General features: G+C 44.9%; 1 pseudogene; it reads left to right on the top strand.

Annotated features, from left to right (window-relative positions):
• The first annotated feature begins 3,404 nt into the window (after window positions 1-3,404).
• Window positions 3,405-9,328, top strand: LOC133930167 (aspartyl protease family protein At5g10770-like; annotated as a pseudogene).
• Window positions 9,329-9,665: the final 337 nt, after the last annotated feature.

The following is a 9,665-nucleotide window of genomic DNA, read 5'->3' as shown; positions in this document are numbered from 1 at the left end:
CACATCACATTGACCATGGTTTGCATGGAAGGAGACGGAGCATTGGGGGGCATTTCCCAGATTGGAAAGAGTCACTCTGTTTCGTGTAGCTATGCTGGGCCAGGATAAGCCCAACTTTGCACGTGGCTTCCAAGGAAACAACCTGAATCCTCTGAAAAAAGGGAAACATCCTTAATTCCTTTCAAAATATGCAAGAAAGGGAAACACAACAGCATGGATAGAAATTGGAGTTCTAGAAACACACATATCAGTGAAGAGTGAAACAATGATACAGTCGATATAAAATCCGTTCGGCACTAAAAAAGCTAAGGTGAGCTTGCATTTCCTTGAGAAAAAAACAAGGAAAAGAAGAAAATAAGTAGTAAAAGGTTGCCATCAGCCACCTCGCAAGGAGCAAGAACATTATGCTACATGATATCTATTAAGACCTAAAGGATCATATGACATATGTTCAGTAATATGCCCTGGTTCAATAGTTGTGATGAGTAATTAACTTCTGTTATGTTTAGTATTTTGTTGTTTTGTGTTTAGTAGTTTGTTGTGATGTGTTCAATAAATGCTTTGGAATTTAAATTTGTGAGCTTTTGGGATTGCACAAACATATTTACTTATTTCAATGCATTGGAGATCATGTTATGCTAACCAGAGTTGGTGAAGTTAGAAGTTATTCGTGAAGATAGAAGTGTGTTTTCTTGTTATGATGTGTAGGTTAATGGAGTAAACGTGGCAATCAATGGCGAGAGGATTAGGACAAAGCGAAAGGCTTAGGGATGGACACTTGGGATGTTGGGTGAAGTCACAGGTGATCCACACCATATACATGGATAAGTCAAGAAGCATTGGATACTTGATGAAGACAGCGTGTTGACCATGTCAAAACGAGTGGGTGCCGGCGCAAGTGACAAGATGGACCGAGGAGTGGTTGCAGGAGAGACTTACCAGTGGTTAGGATCATGGGACATGGTTATACTTGTTGACATAGGAAGACTTCCTTAGGATGTAAGCAAGTGGCGAGAAGTCACACTTTGAGAAGTGTGCAGGACGGTTTCGCAATTTGACCTCAAAACTTTGGTGCGCATGGAGGTGCATGTGGCACCATCGTGAAACTTGCATTGAGGTGAAACTAAGTCATGAAAGGTCCAATAGCATTCAGACGAAAGAGAAATATTTGGAGGACAATGGCTTCGGTGGTAGGTATGTTGTATTAGAGGAGAAGAGCATTTTGGGGCCTTTTGTGGAGGCCTCTTTAGTCTTTGGAGAACCGTAATATAAGCTTGGAGAGAGTCCTGGAGATAGAGGGGAAGTGAAGAGAGAAAAGAGAGGAAGAGATAAGAGTTTGAGAGAAAACTTGTATTTCAGAATAAAAGGTGCAGGGAGGGTTGTGACCTCTGTCTTTTGCTTGTAATTTCTCTCATATCAATGAAAGAGCTTGTTTTAAATCTCTTTATGCCTCCCTTTCTAGTTTACTCTTCTATTTGACCTTTTGTAAGTTTACTTGTTTTTTTTTTGTATTTCATTTTTTATGAGTTCTTTTCATGAGCAAGGATGTGGGGATTGATCTTGGTATAATATGAATGGAATTTCACGAGCTCATGCAGAGGATTTGAAGGAATTGTCCAATTTTGCCTATTTTTAGTGTTTTTATGGGAGATTTGGTTTTCCTTCAAATATGAGGTTTTTACGATAGATTTATGGTATTTCTGAGAGCTATGACATGTGAGAGCATTCTCAAAAAACTTCATATCAAGATCTCCTTAAAACACACTTTTCTTGGTGTTATTATTTTTTTCCCTCTCCAAGTTTTTGAAAATAAACTCCAAACTTTCTTGAGTTATTGGCTTGATTTCTATCAAAAAAGGTTCACTATGATCAGATCTATGTCCCCACCAAGTTTCGTGAGATTTGGACTTCATTTGAATAGATTTGGAGATTTTTGCGAAAAGTTGAGGGCAAATTTTTAGGCTTCAGACTTTGTTCAGTAGTCAGCATGAAACTGTTCAGCAGTTATATTCTATAGTATGTTTTAAATTATCGAATGTATTTTTGAGGTACGAACTGATTCCGTAACTACTGAAGATATGCATAGCTTTACTGAATCTCATTCATTTTGTTTAAACTCTTTACTCAGTAGTTTGCTAGTGTTCGTTGAGTAATTCTTCTTTGGGTTTTCAACTACTAATAGTCTAAGTATTCATTTGAGCAACTACTGACAGATCCATAGTAACTAGCAACTGCACATATGTTTCATACACATAGAATCAATTCAAGATATTGCAAGTCGAAGAAGTAGAAGTATATAGCGTAACAAAAAAGATATTTGCATACATACGCGGAATTCACAACATGATCATGTAATTTTAGGAGGGAGGAGAATTACTAGTACCTAGACAAGAGGGTGGAGAGGATCGTACTATCCAAAGTTAGCCATCTGTAGCAATGTTGTGAGAAGGATCAAGATGATGACCGATTTGTGAAAGGATGAAAATAATTCTCACGTAGTATATTGGCGTAAAGATAGTGTGATAGAGGCGACCTTCATGGTAGATAGTGTTGGAGATGATATGCAAGCGGTGATGCATCGTCTCTAGAAAACCGACGCTGTAGGTGAAGTATGGGAGGCGGTGCATCATTTGGAGAAACCAAACGATGAATGTATAGAAGACAAATATTGGATATCTAGGTAGGGAAAGCAAATAATGGAGATTGAACATATTTTTAGAATATATAGAAAATAAATATTAGGCGTTTAAATATAGAAGGCAATTAATGTAAGATTAAATGTATTTTTCGAAAGAGAAATATGTCTAACTTTGTACAGATATTATTTGATCAACTCGGGTGAATAGTGAAGATCGATTAAATTTGATATAGCTTATACATTTTATAGAAACATAGATATTGAATCTTATTGGTGGGCATCGAGCTCGAGTTTGATAAGTTTCGAACTTTATTAGTGGTGAGCCTAATTAGCAAATGATTAGAAGAGAGACGGGGAGTTATACGTGATTAAAAACATTAGAGACAGCAGGCATTTATAATTGCAGGATCTGCAGCCAAATGTATCACCATTTAGCAACCGAAGCACACGACATGAACAATATGATGCCCAAGACCTGTATTGCAGGATCAGACAAAAGCTGTCATTTGTCCGGTCTCCTTGATTTCTTATCGGACGCGGATAACAGGAGTCCAAGGATTTCAGCTCCATCGCTCGATAAACTCAGGCTGGTCCCCAGCATTCGACGCACAACAAATCACTTTTCACACAGCTTCATAGCTTCTTCAATCATTTCGTCGTGCCTGCTCCTGTGCTGCTTGTTCAGCAGCTACTGTTCCATTGCTCTTGCAGGTGAAGAGAACGGATTCAGAACTGTATCCGCCCGCTCCTTCGAATCAGAAGTCGAATGCTCTGCTTATACGTCAGCAGGTATACAAAGCTGACAACCATCAGATGCCGTGATTCGTGCTGCGCGCCACATTGCAGTGACTGCATATATGCAAACGGCTCCTCCTTGCCACTGGCGCACCGCCGCACCGGCACGGCCCGTGCTCGCCCCTCAAAACCGACGACAAGCCATCTTTCGCCGATACGCTCCACCCAGACCGGAGCCGCGCCGACTACATCGTGAGCAGAGCCCAGCGCCGCAAGCGTCCCGACGTACCTGGGCACCTCCGTCGACTCTCTGCAGTAAGTCATCACGGTGGGATTCGGCACGCCGGCCGTCGAGCAGACGGTGCTTATCGACACCGGCAGCGACCTGTCGTGGGTGCAGTACAAGCCGTGCGACGCCACGGCGTGCTACCCGCAAAAGGACCCGCTGTTTGACCCGAGCGTCTCTTCCACCTACACTCCCGTCCCGTGCGGCACGGCGGCATGCACAAACCTTACATTCGATTTCTACGGCAATGGCTGCACGAATAGCTCCAATTCGTCCCTCTGTTCGTTTGGGATCAGCTATGGGAATTGTGTGTTAGAAAATTGAGTTGTACTTAGCTAACTGAACAGCATAGCGTGAGCCGTGCGTTGAGGCTGAGTTTATGGGGATATAGTGACCGTGCCCAGGTTGTTATGGTGATCCTGTTTATTTGGATCCAATCGTTGCAATGCAGCGCTATATAATAGAACGAGATCCCTAGAGGATCGGTAGCCTTTGGCAAGTTAGTTTTCGTTTTATAGTATCAGAGCTGATGATCCATCTTCACCATAGCCATATCGACAATGCCTCCATCCGGCACTTCCTCTGCCTCTGCCTCGGCTCAATCCAACACAATGCCTACACCATCCTTTAGCCACATGATTCAGGTGAAGCTCATGAGAGACAACTACCTACTGTGGAAAACTCAGCTTCTTCCATACCTGAGAAGCCAAGGACTTGTCGGCTATGTCGACGGCTCCACCCAGCGCCCTAGCCAGACCATGGGGTGTCCATTGAAGATGGTGGTGAACGTGCACGTCGCGTCGTCACCAACTCAGAATTCACCATCTGGTTTCAACAAGATTAGTTGGTCTTGAGTGCCATCCTATCCTCACTCACAGAGGAGGTGCTTGGGAACGTCGTCGGCGTCACCACAGCGCGTGAAGCATGGCTCGCGCTGGAGAGACTGTACGTCGCCAGTTCGCGCGCACGCGTGATGCAAATCCGGATGCAGCTCGCCACACTCCAGAAGAAGGACATGAGCGTAGCTGACTACTTCCGCAAGATGAAGAGCTTCTCCGGCACTCTCTCTATGATCGACAAGCCCCTCGACGACGAGGAACTGATCACCTACATGCTGCACGGCCTTGGTAGTGAGTACGATGCGCTGGTGACAAGCATCACAACCCGCGCTAACACGTACTCTGCCAATGACGTCTACTCACATATGCTGGCCTTTGAATTAAGGTTGGAACAAAACGACACCACCATTCAGGTATCGTCTGCTAATCATGTTAGCAGGAATGGCTGTGGTGGTGGAAGAAATGGTCGTCGTGGCCGCGGTGGTGGTCGATAGTTTGGCGGTCGCAGCAACAACAACTTTAATCAGAATAACCAATCCAACTAGGGTGCACACGAGATATGCCAAGTGTGTCGCAAGCCAGGGCATGATGCTCTTCGCTGTTGGTACCGTTTTGATCACTCTTATCATGCAGATGACACCAACAAGACCGCGACGGCCATCACCAACAGCTATGCAGTTGACTCCAACTGGTATGCTGACAGTGGAGCGACAGATCACATCAAAAACGACATCGATCGCCTGAGCATCAAGGAGCACTATGCCGGTGGTGATCAAGTGCAAGTCGCCAATGCAACAGGTTTGTCCATAACTCATGTAGGAGACTCATCTATTGCTGCTGTTTCTCATGACTTGATACTGAAAAATGTCTTACATGTTCAAAAAATCAACTGTCACCTGTTGTCTATTCATAAACTTACCTCTGACAATAATGCTTATATTGAATTTCATCCACATTGCTTTATTATCAAGGATCGAGCCACGAGAACAACTCTCCTCACAGGAAAAATGTGAGGATGGACTTTACCTGCTTCCAAATAAATCCATCCGAGCTCTACATTCAGCCAAAACTACCAGAGAGTTGTGGCGGCATCGACGGCATGGACACCCTGCACCCTCAGTAGTGCATCAGATTCTAGAAAACAATAATCTTGTTGTATCGACAATAATATTTCCTCTGTTTGTGATGCCTGTCAACAAGGGAAAGTTCATCAATTTCCTTTTTCTTCTTCCTTGCACACTACCACTAGTCCTTTGGAGCTGGTCCATACTGATGTTTGGGAGCCAACTCGAACCTCTGTCAATGGCTTCAGTTACTATGTGAGTTTTGTTGACAATTACATCAGATTTACATGGATTTACTTTCTGAAACATAAGTCTGAAGTAGAGCACATTTTCCTTCAGTTCCAGCGACACACTGAATGATTGTTTAACAAGCGCATTCGCACTGTCCAATCTGACTAGGGGGGTGAATTTCATCGCCTACACAAAGATTTTCAGCGCACTGGCATCACACACCAAGTGTCATGTCCGCATACACACCAACAAAACGGGCTTGTAGAGCGAAAACACAGACATATAGTAGAAACTGGCATCACTCTCTTGGCACAATCCCAAATGCCAGTCAGGTTTTGGGATGAGGCTTTTCATTCAGCCTGTTTTCTGATTAACAGAACGCCTAGCCGTGTACTCAATCATGACACTCCCCTGCATCGACTTCTTGGCAAAGTTCCTGATTACAAATCCATGACAGTGTTTGGTTGTGCCTGCTGGCCCAATTTGAGAGCTTACAACTCAAGAAAGTTAGAGTTCAGGACTAAGCAGTGCGTCTTTGTGGGGTACAGTTCCAATCACAAAGGTTACAAATGTTTTAATCAGAAGACTAGTCGAGTCTACATATCACGAGATGTAGTATTTGATGAAAAAAAAGTTTCCTTTTGCATCTCACTCAGAAACCCTCACTGAGATTCCACAAAATTCTCACCATCCAACAATTCTTCCTGCTGTTATTCCAGTGCAACAATATTCAGAGCTTCAGTTGACTGACAAAATTTCGACAACAGACTCATTCTCCAGTCCGAGAACTCCCTTGCCTGAAAACAATCCAGCAATAGATGAATCTCCTATTGATTATGGGCAAACTAACTCTACTGATGATCACTCTGGTGGAAGTTCCTCTGATTTTGCAGGTTCTCGAGCTGTTACTGAACAAGTCTTGTCAGAGATACCGCAACGTTGTCATCCTATGCGTACAAGACTCAGAGACAATATTGTTCAACCCAAGAACTTCAGAGACGGCACAATTAGATATGCATCGCTTGGTTGCAAGGAACTTATCAGAGAACCTACTTCACACATTCAGGTAATGCAGCTAGCTCTTGGAAGAAAGCAATGGACGAGGAGTTCTTTGCTCTTCAGAAGAACCAGACCTGGACACTTGTGCCACCGAAGAAAGGGATGAACATCATTGATAGTCGGTGGGTGTTCAAATTGAAGAGAAAAGCTGATGGGTCTGTTGATCGCTACAAAGTCAGGTTAGTCGCGAAAGGATATAAACAGAGGTATGGAGTTGATTACTCAGACACATTCAGTCCTATCATTAAGTCAACCACAGTGAGAATTGTCTTGTCACTAGCTGTCTCCAAGGGCTGGCAAATGCATCAAATTGATATACAAAACGCATTCCTACATGGTGTGCTACAAGAAAAGGTGTACATGTATCAGCCTCCAGGTTATGAAGATCCTCAAGCCCCAAATAATTATGTGTGTCATCTCAAGAAATCCCTGTATGGACTAAAACAGGCACCACGTGCATGGCACTCATGGCTGACCTGTAAACTCCAAGAACTTGGCTTTGTTCCTTCACAGGTTGATCCATCATTGTTTATATTCAAGAGAAAAGACCTAACAATGTATATGCTGATCTATGTGGACGATATTATCATTGTGAGCTCCTTCTCAAGTGCTACTGCAAGCCTCATTCAAGAACTGACAGAAGACTTCGCAGTAAAAGATCTTGGTAGACTTGATTACTTCCTGGGTATTGAAGTGAAGTCAAAAAAGGGGGGAATTGTTCTATCCTAGAAGAGATATGCTCAGGATCTGCTGAACAAGGCCAATATGCACACATGTAAACCCATTTCAACTCCTATGGCTGCTAGTGAAAGGCTGTCTCGAGATCAAGGTTCATCACTATGCGGACATGCACAGTTTCAGTATCGAAGCATTGTCAGTGGTCTTCAGTATCTGACAATAACCAGACCAGACATTTCCTTTGCGGTAAACCGAGTGTGTCAGTATATCCAAGCTCCTACTGATGTACACTGGGCTGCCGTTAAACGAATACTTCGTTTTGTGAAAGGGACAATTGATCAAGGACCGAAGATACACAGTTCAGCAGAAATTGGCATCAATGCATTTTCGGACGCTGATTGGGCAGGGTGCCCTGATGATCGACGATCAACTAGTGGCTTTGCTGTCTTCCTAGGATCAAACTTGGTATCCTGGAGTTCACGCAAACAACCGACGGTGTCCCAATCAAGCACCGAAGCCGAATATAAAGCCATCGCCATTGTCACTGCAGAGGTAGTATGGGTTCTATCCTTGCTGAAAGAACTTGGCATTTCTCAGCATAAGTCGCCAACACTTTGGTGTGACAACCTTGGAGCAACGTATCTCAATGCCAATCCAGTCTTTCATGCTCACACTAAGCATATAGAAGTCAATTTTCACTTTGTTCGTGAGCAGGTAGCACGCAAGGCACTGGAGGTCAAGTTCATCTCGTCCAAGGATCAAATTGTAGACATATTCACTAAAGCTTTACCCAAGTCGTCGTTCAGCTTCATCAGCTACAATCTCAACATGAGAAGATCATGCTGGGATTGAGGGGGACTGCTAGAAAATTGAGTTGTACTTAGCTAACTGAACGGCATAGCATGAGGCGTGCGTTGAGGCCGAATTTATCGGGATGTAGTGACCGTGCCCAGGTTGTTATGGTGATCTTGTTTATTTGGATCCAAGCGCTATATAATAGGACGAGATCCTAGAGGATCGGTAGCCTTTGGCAAGTTAGTTTTCGTTTTATTGTGCGATCACGACGGGGGTGTACAGCACGGAGACGCTGACGCTCAAGCCTGGAGTCGTCATCAAGAACTTCGGTTTCGGCTGCGGCCACAATCAGCACGGTCCGTACGACAAGTTCGGCGGCTTCATCGGCCTCGGTGGCGAGCCGGAGTCACTCGTGTCACAGACCTCGCATGTCTACGGCGGCTTCTTCTCCTACTGCCTTCCGCCGGTGGAAAGCGACGCCGGGTTCCTCACGCTTGGCACGCCGAGCAACACGTCCGGCTTCCCGTTCACGCCAATGCGGCGCCTAGCAGAAACGACGTTCTACGTGGTGACGCTCACCGGTATCAGCGTCGGTGGGCAACTGCTGGACGTGGCCTCATTCGTCATGTCGGCCGGCATGATCATCGACTCTGGCACGATCATCAGCAGCCTCCCGGCGACGGCGTACGAGGCCCTGCGGTCCACGTTCCGCACGTCCATGGCGGCGTACCCGTTGGCGCCGCCGGTGGGGATCCTCGACACTTGCTACAACTTCACCGGGTATGCCAACGTCACCGTGCCGAGGGTCGCCCGGACGTTCTGCGGCGGCACGACAATCGACCTCAACGTGCCGTCGGGGATCCTCTCCGGTGGCTGCCTCGCGTTCGTGGGAACGAGCTTGGACAACACCACCACCATCTTGGGCAACGTGAGCCAGCGCACCGTCGAGGTGCTGTACGACGTCACAGGTGCATGCGTCGGGTTCCGAGCCGGTGCTTGCTGAAGCTTGGAGAACTTTGCTTGCTGTTTAAATTGGTCGGTGCATTGCACTGCATGCTTGTAACCGTGCAGAAATTATTCTGGAAGTTTCGTTCTGTACCACTGGTTGATTTGTAATTTCGGTTTATACTATTGCTTATTTGCTAACTAGTCCCATGCCGTTTGTCCACATTTCTAGTGTAATTTTCAGTGATTTTTCAGAATAGATTTCATATGCGAGAGACATTTCCGAGACACAGTAGCACAAACCGAGGAAGTGCAATTTGATTTGTGTCATACAATGAAATAGACATTTCAGTGATTTTTGAGAAAGTATTGCTGCCAAGATCAATTATTGCACA

Source organism: Phragmites australis, chromosome 10, assembly GCF_958298935.1.
Source record: "Phragmites australis chromosome 10, lpPhrAust1.1, whole genome shotgun sequence".
Taxonomy (NCBI): Eukaryota; Viridiplantae; Streptophyta; class Magnoliopsida; order Poales; family Poaceae; genus Phragmites; species Phragmites australis.
This window is presented reverse-complemented; position numbering and strand designations above follow the sequence as displayed.